Source organism: Patella vulgata, chromosome 5 (genome assembly GCF_932274485.2).
Source record: "Patella vulgata chromosome 5, xgPatVulg1.2, whole genome shotgun sequence".
Classification (NCBI taxonomy): Eukaryota; Metazoa; Mollusca; class Gastropoda; family Patellidae; genus Patella; species Patella vulgata.
This window is the reverse complement of record NC_065883.2, coordinates 26896365-26909105: the sequence shown is the minus strand read 5'-3', so window position 1 is coordinate 26909105 and position 12741 is coordinate 26896365. Positions and strand designations below refer to the sequence as shown.

The following is a 12741-nucleotide window of genomic DNA, read 5'->3' as shown; positions in this document are numbered from 1 at the left end:
TGACGTTAAAGCGACAGTCATTCTCGTGAAGTAAATAATTTTGAATATGACATTAGGCCCTTTCTTATTACTGACAATCTAATTGTTGTCTTTTATTACAAAATGTTATCTATTTTGTTTGATAAATAATCACCAAGATATGTTCCTTTACCCCCAAGATAACGACAATGCTTTACCCTGCTCTTGGTGAAATCAATAAAAATAAAAATCAGTTAATCAAACATTTATTAAGTATTGAAAGATGATAAAAAAAAATTATTTTATAAGAATTTAACTTGCACCCTTAGAAATGAGGTTTAACGTCCTGTTCTGCTCTGACGGGGCCAATGAAAACGGAACGCCATTAGAAGAGGTGGCTCATCTCTCAACTCCGTGAAAACCACTTAAAAAGGGCACTACTCGTCAATTACAAAATTACCGTATATCTCGCCGATAGCTATAGAACAGAGTCCGTATTCAAAGGAAATACTTCCTGAACGTTAAGGGTAAGTTGTATTCAAAGGCAATGTTAAGTTTCAAATTTGTTTAACTTAAATTGTTTAAACTTTTAGTGGTATTGATGTTATAGGGCCTCGTATAAGGTTACTAATACCGATCATTTATTATGTTCGTATTGCATAATCATCTTTCCGAGACTGTCACAAAATAGACTTTGGTGCATTAAATTCATTTTAAAAATTTGACATTGTTATGGTATTTCATTGTAGATTTCAGAAAAAAAATATACTACCATGAGAAATGGGCAAGATTTCTTATTATAGCTCATTCCCAAGCATACTATTTGAGATTAGCTGCGGATTGGAAGTAGTATTGTTTGCAAAATATTCTTCTCTGAGTATGTATATAAATTTACAAATATATGATGACGACTGCTGACTGAAGCGTGACCCCAGTGTTTTACAATTAAGTTTTTGTTTTACTTATTGCGTTTTAATACATAGCATTTATTCAGGTATAATAACGCCCTTTGGATCTTCCGTCCTTATTTATAGTCGTAATGTATAGTCAACGCCAGGCATTTGGGATTCTAAAGTGTAGGCACTGAAAGAATATCTATGAATTTCACAAAATAATAGATTGACAAACAACCCTGCATCATGCTGAATGATTTGTTCAGTTTAACATAAAAGCCAAAAAGGCTTCGCGTATTGGTCAGAAGATGTTTTCTATTTGTTACACATTGTTAGAATAACAAAGTTTACAAAATACGGACCTAGATTGCCTGCGATCTAATTTGAATTTTCCCTATGTAAGTCGAAAATATGTTTTTACCAACCGGCAGATAAAGCTTAGAACCCTAAAGCACTTGGACATAAATCTATTTAGCAGTTGCGCTCTCGGGGAAATTTTGCTAATTTAAAAGCAAAATACTTTTTAATTACTCTTATTGTCCACAGCTTACACTAATTTATCTTTTGCATGGCAGGACTTTGTATTCCTACTCCAGGGAAGCTAGTGTACCATGTTTTGTTGTAATAGCCCAAATACCTTGTCTGCACTAAACCAATACGTTTCTATTTTTAAAATGATATATTTTTCTTCGTGGGAATTTTTAGGGTTAATTAAGGATTAAGACCAGTAAATATTTCCCCGACTGATTTGTTTCGTTCTGATATATAAGTATTTAAAATAAAATTATAATATACACTTAATATAATTCAATTTAATTCAGAATATTTGTTTATCAACTTTAAGTAGCAAATACGATGCTTGTTAAATGTTAGTTGAATAAAACTATAATGATACAACAACCAGACGGTCATTTAGCGTACACTATTTTTTGCCGTTTTAAAACTATAGACTAGTGTCATCCAGTGTTCGTCTCCCATGCCAAATAATATCGACGCCATCTGAAGCTCTGAATACACGCGTTTTATAGGCTGTTTATTCGGCTATATTATTAAAAGTAGTTTAAAACGCTCACGAACGCTCTTCTCTCCTAACATCGCCGCCTTTCGAACTCAAACTATGGCTGTCGAGGACAGAAGAGATTGGGGAATTTACGTTAATCGTGGGTAACAAAGGCTTTCCGTAACATCTGAGTATTGTTTTCTTTAATGCCAACCGTGTCATACTGAATGATTCTTCAGTTAGATTGTATTACAATGGTTTACATGATCATCACAATTTCAATTCCTAATAGATGTTTGATTTAACCAATTTCTTTGCTGGATTTCTCCAAGAGCAAGGATAAAGCATTTTAATTATCTTGAAAGCAAAGGAACACATCTAAGTGATCATTGATCGAAAGAAAACGAATACCGAGTGATCGTGTTTCTTGTATAACATTATAATATAATAGTTTCTTTGGAGGACTTCTTTAAGTTGTGTTTCTTCCATTATATCAGATGTAATATAGGTTAATGTTAACACCGCTCCTTACGGTTACTACTTTGACGTTAATTTTTAAGTCAACCAGCAGCAATGTCACCAGTGCTCTACAATCAATGTCAACCAATTCTAAATATATCATAAAGAGCGCTCTCTCCTGCATAACATTCACAAACTTAAAAAAAATCGAACTGTGAACAAAAAGTTAATCCCACAAAATTATGAAATATTATTATAATTTTAACATGGCTCTACCTTATGTTCCAATGGCCAATCCCACCAAAGTTTAAAAACTCAAGGCAGTGATTATCGGAAACAGACTTCTTCGTCTTACGAGCTTAAACACTGTGTATAAATTTAAAGTTTATAGGATATTGACATTCGCCTCTAGACCGTCGGCGACGACAATATGGCCACAGATTACCAATAATTTCCCAATTGACTTTAATGTTAATTCTCGTCTCTTTGATCGGCTGTAACTTTTTCCCAAATTTTCGTTGGGTAGAACGCTTTCTACACAGATGGAGCAACATGTGGGACCTCTTGACCACGAGCATGTATGAGGTTCATCATGAAAAACTTAGAGATACACAGAAGTAGTGACAAGTAAACATGCAATTTTCCGCCCTACATTTCAACCTTACCAACCTCTTAACTCCTGTATCCTTCCACCTCAAAATCATGAATATTCACCAAAACCTGGCAGAAAATGTATATTCAGACCTTTTTCTTCAATTCTACACCAAAAAGCCAACAAAGATCGCTATGCAAAAGGGGGAAAAGGAGAAAAGGGTGGGGGGCTAAAAATAGCTTTGGCACTTGTTTCGTGGGCCGTCACCCCAAATTTTAATGTGGGCGTATAGGAATATGGTATAAATAGGAATGTACCAAATACTATAATGTAGGCTTTAAGATAATCTGGAGTATTTGTCAATGAAACCTTACCTCAAGTCATATCGTCTTATGAAATCTATGTGTAAACGACCGTTCCATTTAGCAGCAGGGTCGCAAAGACTATTATGGATGATAAGGGAGTCATAACCGATCTCAATCAATCATTCATGCTGTTTCTCTCATGGCCATTTTTGAAATTAATTTTATGTACGCTTTTATTTTATAGGTTATGTATTAGCTGATACGAAGGTTATACCTAGATGCACTGATTTCCCTTTTAAATCGAGAAGGTATGTGTAACTATAAATTAATTAATACAAGAACAACCATCAACAATCCATGTTTAAAATGACAAAACATTTGATTTGGGCAAACAAGAAAAGTGTAATTTAATTAAGTATGATGTGTTGATATTAATTTGCTTTGTGATGTTGTATTTCTACATTTAAAATGATAGATTCCCAGTCTGAGCCAGTGTTGATATAAAAAATTGATTTTGTGTTCAACAATCGACAGCTTAAGCCAAAAACGAAACTAAAATTAGGAAATAATCCGAAGATTTAGTTTAGAGTTTGTATCGTAACTAAATGGAGAGACACACCTTTAATGTAATGCTCACGAACCGCTTACAGTTTCCGACCCTTAAAAACACTCTTTCGTGAAACCGACCTCCTTATTCAAAAACAATTACCATTTGTTAGATATCAAACCAACATTTGGCACCAATTTTGAATATAACGTTATTGGCGTTACCGATAATACTGACCGATGAGGCTTTAAGCAAAAAGTAATAATGAAATGAAATGGAGTTCAACGTCCTACTGTTCTGTTCGGAACTAGACTAATGAAGACGGGCATACGCCATACAGTGTTCTATGTGGGAAATTTTGCCCGGACAGCGGCACTACGACCTACTCTTATATCGAATTCCAACTGTCAAGGGATCTTTTACGTGCACGCCAATGTGTACACGCGACCTCGGTTTTTCGTTCCATCCGAACGACTAGACAGCTGTCCTTGTCAGGCCCTCCGTCCTGCATCACCGACAAGGGGAAACCACGCCGGAAAATCTAGATGAACTTTCTCGGCCAATTCAGTGGTCGAACACCCGATTTCCAGGATAGCGAGCTAGCATCCAAAAGTAATAAACCATAGACTGCTAAAATCCTGAAAACTACGACCCTAAAGTCCGCCTCATACGGGAGCGCGTAAGGTAGTGCGTACGGTGACTCAGTGGTGACGCCAAAGTGATACAGCGTAACGCCTACGCAACAGGTGCGTCAGATGATGCGACCATAGCGTCGCCACAAGTGACTTTTGGTAGTCAGTTGCCGCAAAGTGCTTTGGAAACCTGACGCATGTAATGTGCCTGCGTCACATCTCACTGAGTTACTCATAGAAAATATTAATAATTTTTACTCTGGCGTTACTTTATGATTAAGCGGATTTTGGCAAAATTTTGGACATTGTAAAGGTGTTGCACAGAATAGTGAGACAGGCTTTATAGTGTATATGATCAGAATTCAGATCCCCATTACTTTCTCCTTAAAATCCATGGATAAATAACATTATTTGATTTAATTATGATGAGATTTCCCCCTCACCAAAAACTTGCAGCTAAAAATCACATTTATCTGGTTCGGCCCACGGCCTAACAGTGCAAGTCTTACAAATACAAATTGGGGACGGACTGATATGAATCATGGTTCAATTTGCCACATATCAGAGAATAGATAGATATTAAATTGAATGAATCCCCACTTCTATGAGGGGGAGTTCTTTTAAATTGCGTATGTAAAGTTGGTGAGCTAGTTGTATTAGAGAAACTTTACTTTAACTAAAAGGTCTTGAACATAATCTCAGTAGACTTAATAATCTAACTCTCTTTATCATGATTGCTATGGAAACTCATTTTTGGGACTGCAAACTTGATGCTGAAAATTGTGCTATAAAGAAATCCGCATTGTTCTAGAAATCATAGATAGATCGAATGATTTTACTACCGTTTGAAGTATGGTATTTTTAAAATGTTGGGTTGGGCTCATTTCTTGGTTTAGTTGATAGTAAGTCGACCATAACGCAAAATCAACTACATGTACTACGAGATGCTTGACTCATTCCTAGTTGCTTATTGTCGACATAGTAATAGTTCAGCGTGTTCTAATTCCAAATTATTGACTCAAATTGGTGGGTGCTTAAATTATATATTCAGACGCCAAACCTTTTAATTTGATATTCAACAACGCTTTTCGTAAAGTTAAGAGTGATACGCAAGTAAAATCTTTACAACTCGTAGTTTTCCACAGATATGTCTTATTTTATCGTGCATAATGTCATGGTCATAATACAGTCTTATTTCATCAAGAAAACGTCTATTTTGATCATTTCACGGAGCTAACATCATAAAGTGCCTATATACCGACGGTCGAATATTATCCCTGTGATCAATTCTTTTATAAAAATAATAAATATGTTTTGACATGGAAACGTACTCTACATTGACAAAAATCTTTTGGGATTGTTTTAATGTGTATTTTAAGGTCTATTTTTATGGATCGACTGAAACTGCTCACGGTATAGCTCTGAAAATAAACAAAGATGGTTAAATTTGCCATAAAACTAATATTCGTACAACTAAAATAAAAAAAACAAACGTAATGAAATGAAATGGGGTTTAACGTCCTACTGTTTTGCTCCGAACTGGGCGAATGAAGACGGGCATATGCCATACAATGTGCTATGAGGGAAATTTTCCCCGGACACCGGCACTACGGCCTACTCTTATATCGAATTCCAACTGTCAATGGATCTTTTACGTGCACGCCAAAACATAATAGCTAGTTACCATATTGTATATGTCATAGTCGGTTTGTTTTGAAGCTGTTGATGACAAATGTAACTGCTCGCGATTGGCCATGAACTCTGATGAAATAGGATAGAAGCCCTTTCGAGGAAACGAGTACTAATTGACAATGATTAACCATAACATATTCATTGCATGTGCTTCACACACGCTTGCTTTTATAAAAAGTCTTCCGGTAACTGTTCAAGGTTTCCAGAGTAAAGTCCCATTTACACCTCCCCGGTGTTTGACTCCGATGGACATACAGTGATCAATCCGAGGCCAAAAGTGGGCATGTGTGGCGGTGAGACCGCAGTGACCTGTGTCGAACCGTACGTCGCTATGGTGGTCTTAATGTTTGAAACTACCGGTACGAAAAGTGGCAAAAGAACAATCCTTGGTGGCATAGTAGCACCATTGTAATTAGTTTGGAGGCTCAGTGCGAAGGGGTGTCCATCAAATGGGCAAAAAACCAGAACCAACTTTTCTAGGGTAAAATTTTGCGTAGAATACGATGCCGAGTGGTAATCAGTCCGCCGTTGTGGCGTTTTTGAGGTCAAAGGTCAAATGAGGTCATTTGCACTGAAAGGTTTCCAGAGTAAAGTCCCATTTACACCTCCCCGGTGTTTGACTCTGATGGACATACAGTGAGCAATCCGAGGCCAAAAGTCGGCATGTGTGGCGGTGAGACCGCAGTGACCTGTGTCGAACTGTACGTCGCTATGGTGGCCTTAATGTTTGAAACTACCGGTACGAAAAGTGGCAAAAGAACAATCCTTGGTGGCATAGTAGCACCATTGTAATTAGTTTGGAGGCTCAGTGCGAAGGGGTGTCCATCAAATGGGCAAAAAACCAGAACCAACTTTTCTAGGGTAAAATTTTGCGTAGAATACGATGCCGAGTGGTAATCAGTCCGCCGTTGTGGCGTTTTTGAGGTCAAAGGTCAAATGAGGTCATTTGCACTGAAAGGTTTCCAGAGTAAAGTCCCATTTACACCTCCCCGGTGTTTGACTCTGATGGACATACAGTGAGCAATCCGAGGCCAAAAGTCGGCATGTGTGGCGGTGAGACCGCAGTGACCTGTGTCGAACTGTACGTCGCTATGGTGGCCTTAATGTTTGAAACTACCGGTACGAAAAGTGGCAAAAGAACAATCCTTGGTGGCATAGTAGCACCATTGTAATTAGTTTGGAGGCTCAGTGCGAATGGGTGTCCATCAAATGGGAAAAAACCAGACCCAACTTTTCTAGGGTAAAATTTTGCGTAGAATACGATGCCGAGTGGTAATCAGTCCGCCGTTGTGGCGTTTTTGAGATATTCGGGGTCAAATGGGGTCATTTGCACTGAAAGTGAATGCACAGCCATTCTTGTATCACGAAAACATGCTGAAAATGATCGAAAGTTTAAACCAGCCTTTCAATAAAAATGTTAACTTGCTAAATTCACCTTTGTTCTTTGTGACCTCGGAGGCCAAATGGTCAAATTGTCCGTTTTTGCACTAGGAAGATTTAAAGCAATAAAATGTCAGCGTAAAATATAAAATCTAATGCGAAACCTGTTCTAATTAATAAAAGGAACATTTAAAACTTATCTTTAGGTGGCCTTAGCACCGTAAATTAAGTTTAGAACGTCGAAAAAGATCTTGCATAACAGAACCAAAACACGTCGAAACCTGTTTCAAATGTAGGTAAAAACTGTCAAATCAAAATCTCTCTGATTTAGTTTCACAACGATTGCTATACATAATGAAACTAGTTGAGAGAAAAAAACAATTGAATAGTTTCATGGGCCCGGTTGTTAAACTCGGGAGAACCTGCAACCGTGGCTTATACCAGGAGGTTGTGATATAGGCTTAATGCAGGGCCTAAAATAAGGTTAAATTCTGAGAGCACGGATTTAGAGTCCCCGGAGCCGAGAGGCGCGAAGCGCGCTGGCGGGGGGTCTGGGGGCCTCCCCCCGAAAATTTTGAAAATTGAGAGCTTGAAACCGGCATCTGTGGACTATTCTGGTGCAGTTTACATAGGAATTTATTTTGTCGCGAGCAGCTTTTTTCGCATGAAAACTCAGCACTAGGAAAAAAACACACCACTTTCTTTACGATATAATAATATCTGATCTGTGCAACTGACCACACCACAAGAAGAAACACTCAATTAGGGGTCAGGAGGCATCGCTGACAACACCTTTTTTTTAGAGCACTACACAATTTTTCAGAGCACGGTTTTCTTATTTTCGAAGCACGGATTTTTCATTTCGAGGCACGTTCGTGCTCCAAGGCACGTTATTTTAGGCCCTGGCTTAATGAGCTATATATATATACAAATGATGACAGGATCCATAGTTATTATGTTTGCTATCAGTATCTGTTTCCCGTAGTGTCATGGTCGCCCTTACCTATTTCATCTAACATGCTTCATTTTGGGCAAATTGGTTTCAACTAATCACATCAGCCGCAATCAGAACATTAGAATTGGTTAGATCTTTGTGTCAACCAAATTTAAAACGTCATGCTTAGAATGTGTCACCCATTTGAGCCCTCTCTCAATTGGAAAAATCACGTTGTTAACGATATTTTGGCACGCAAATCCCATATATGTTCTTACATTACTAAGTGTGACAGCACTTGATCAACTCAGTCACGCTACAAATTGACTAGCGTGTTCCACAGTCCACCCCACCCCCGAACACTCACCATCTTGATGTACTATTTAATAGGAATCATCTTTACAATAATGCTAACTGTATCTGACAATTTAATAAAAATCGGCCAGGAACTGTTGATTAGGTAATACTTTGATCAACAATCAGTTTATCAACTGCAATGACACTGAAACCTAATCAGCGAAAACACTCAAAATCGATATATATATACAGCCTCTTGTCTAAATATTTGCTGATGTCTTTCAATGGGCGTATTTAAACAGGGGCCATTTTCTGGTGTGTATACTTCATATAGGTGCGAATATATTAACTATACATACATCTTTATTAATGGATTTATAGTAGCACAGTGGGTACATTTGAAAATGATAACCGCTTCTTATCCAATCACTCATTTCGTGTAAAACTATTTTAGGAAGCCCTATTGATATGTATTACCACGGGAAATCAAATATCTTTTAAGAGTTGTTATAGTCTCATTTATTAATGTAAAATTGAGCGCAGACTCAAAAGTACTTCAATTGGTAGAAATCCACGGCCTTCGCGTTCTACTTAATCTTTCTGTGGAAAGGTAGAAATTATTACTTTTTAAAGTTTATTAATGTATATTTAACATATAATAGAGCCGAGAAACACTTAAAGCTGATAAACGGTTGTTCTGTAGAAGGGCCTTTTATAGCTTTAGCCAGACAAATTTTGTAAGCCATGACAAAATAACGACGCTCTGTACAGCTTAAATATACCAAAACAAGTCACACATGTCGGCAAATGCATTTTAGAAAATAAAAATGATTCAAGTTAGTTTCGGCAGTTCATGATAGCTTTAATGCTAAACAATTCTCGTAACCATAAGGTCAAACTTATATATGCGATGTTGTGAGCTAATTACTCACTCAAATGTTGGATGTTAAATACTAAAATGTTCATCTCGAATCCGGTTGCGGCTAGTATGTCACAAGAACGTCCTGGTGTGCATTCTAATAACCTATAACAAGCTGTAAATTTCTGCCTTCAAGAAGTTAAGACAGTCCTCTGCTTGGGTCTAATCGGACAGAAAATTGATTTACAATTCCTAATCAGATTTTACCACTGAAAGGAATACGGTCTATTAAGAGTTTGATTGGCCCGTACATCAATTAATGAATCGCTATCAAGGCATCTAAATAATGAAAATAAAAGGATAAAGATTAATGAGTAAATATATAATTAGGCACATCGACACCAATCGGGGATATTTTTATACGCCCACATTTTTATGTGCACGTATTATGCCGTCGACCCTGTCCGTCCATTTTTGAGGAAACTTGAAATATAGGTCTGTCTCCCAAATATTTCACTTCCGTTCGATATAAGCATGTACCGGATTATAACTTCATGTATTATGGCCCCTGATTGTACGAAAAATCAGGTTTTTAGCTTGTGGACACACTCTAGAGGTCACAAATTTGAAATGTATGTTTATAACCCAATGATCTTGGTTCCTTTCGATATTCGCGTTTTTAGCTTGTGGTTCCTTTAGAGGTAAAAAAATTTCCGATTTAAAATATATCACCGTTACACCCTAATGATGGTTGAGTTCGTATTTCGTGAAAACCGGACCAAAACTGCCGGACAAAATAGCCGCCCCTCGTACGGAAATAGTGTAAAAAAATATGGTATATCAAGGTTGTGGACACTCTAGAGGCCAATTTTGATCGCCTTTTTTAGCTTGTTGAACCGCTTTCAATTTTCAAAAACGTATAAATATACCACCGTTACCCATCAATGAAGGTTGAGTTCGATTTCGTAAAAATCTGACCGAAACTGCCGGACAAAATGGACGCTTCTTGAACGCAAATAGTGTAAAGGTATGTAAAAACCGTTTACATATATCACCATTATACCATAATGATGATTGACTTCGAATTTCGTAAAAATGGCCAAGGTTGTGGACCACCTAGAGGTCACAATTTCTATCTGATTTTGCTGAAATTTAAAATAATTTTATATCCCGAAGATCTAGGTTCCTGTAGATATTCACGCATATCGGAACGTAACTTCCTGGATTATGGCCCCTGATTTACTAAAAATGTTTCTTTTTTGGAGCTTGTTCTCTGTCCATCTCTTGCAAAATGTGGGCGTATCTTGCATGGCAACCGCTTGTTCGACGTCTACCAAAAGTATCCTCGATTAAGAGGAAGAAAGGGCGAATTTCAAAAATTCTATAGCAACACTTTGAAGGCGAAATATTGATGGGTTTCAGACGTTTCCATTTCAAGAAGCATGTGTCGTTTTGTCACATTCAATGCTGCGTAATATAGTCTTTCACAAAACCTTTTGGTATCATGGTTGTGGTTGACGAGGAGCCCCATTTGTCTGGGTTAATAAGATTGGTGATATTTAACCTATCGTCCTTTTAGTGCTGTTTTTAAACATTATTTAGTTTAGAAGGAAGAGGGCTCTTGTGGCAAACCATTTTAAATAATTCTTGATAAGATATGCCAAAAATACTCTTGGAAAAAAGTTGCTTGGCAAAGAAAATGATTTAGTAGTTTTCAAGCTATTTTTGACGAAATTAGCCATCTTCTTCACACGTGTCTGTACATCGACCTTTTCATAAACTGCATTTTCTGTATTCAAACTGGTAACTCGAACACTCATGATCTTTACCTTTTAAAAACCACCATCCATTCACTATAGAACCCAAGTATCTTTATGTGTGTGCCATCGTGCCTTCAGCAGGAGCATTCAATTTTGAGATAGGGCTAGAAGGTTTAAAAGCGCATGAGGCTCGAAAATATAGGGTATTTAAAACATATTTGACGATACCATCAAGAAACATGTACCCAGTAAAGTATCGGTAATAGGCCATAAGACCGATATGAGTTATCTACAATCCTTTAATCGCAAGCACATTTCGAACTCCTCCATTACAAAGCTATTCTTTGGATGTAATTGTCTAAAACATGCAAACCCAAACTGGGGTTCGCTAGATATTGATTTAAAATTCAATCGAAAAAAAATAAAACTATAATGCTTCCATATTTAACATAAACGTAAGAGATATCGCGACCCGAAACCCTTCAAACATTTTTTTTCGGTAGAAACGGACGTTAAACCTTTGTGAACTTGCATTTATTGTTACTTTTTTCAACGCTCAACGCCTACGTTTAACCAAACTAAATCAAACCAATTAGTGTTACGTTGGTATCATGTAATTTCATGGCCGATCTCATTATATGTCTCTATCAAATCCGACATCCTTTGACCATTCAACTAGATCTAGTCATTCAGCTTACTGCTTTTAAAGGGACCATAACGATTTTAAGAGTCTCGGAAATAAAAGTCCTTGTACGTATGAAATTTAAATGCCAAAATATGGAGGAATGGCGTGTTTGCCTTTTCTCAACATTTCAACTCAAAATATTGAGTCGTTTGCATGTGAACGCCAAAACCGCTTATCCGAACACGTAACCCTTTTAAGATTTCGGGTCAATTTTTTCGTTTGGTGACCTGATAATCTATTGCCGTTCCTTTAGAGGTCTATACAGTGCATGACCCACGTGCTGTACTTGATAACGAAAGGTACATTTCACCTACATGTTATTTTTATGAAATAAAAGTCTGCTTTTATCCAGACATCGTATAATTCAGCTTGTGACACCGGTCTCCATTTCCAGATGAAGACTGACGGGTTTAAGTTGAAAACGTACCACGTGTACTGGGTTAGTTGCTCGGCCCTAAGATAGACTATTTTAAGGGCTTATAACACAAAATTGAGTAGTTTTGGTGTATATGGAAAGTATATATAGAGAGAGAAATGGGGTTTAACGTCCACTCGACACAAACTAGGTCATTTCGGGACTAACATACGGTTTAATTTTATTTCAATAATTCGCTTGCGCGTAGGGGTCTTTAGCAGTGGGAGGAAACCGGAGGACCCGGAGAAAACCCACGAGGTTGGACAGGCGACCCTACTCCTTGTCACGTACGACCGGGGATTCGAAACCACGCCAGTTGACTCCATGACAGGC

General features: G+C 37.5%; 1 protein-coding gene across 1 annotated transcript in view; it reads left to right on the top strand.

Annotated features, from left to right (window-relative positions):
• LOC126822487 (FMRFamide receptor-like) overlaps nt 1-12741 on the top strand; it is a 64685-nt gene that overhangs the window by 19743 nt on the left and 32201 nt on the right. Inside the window, exon 2 of the mRNA XM_050551418.2 lies at nt 3452-3515. The gene's annotated coding sequence lies outside the window, so the exon portion shown is untranslated. The remainder of the gene's footprint in view (nt 1-3451; nt 3516-12741) is intronic.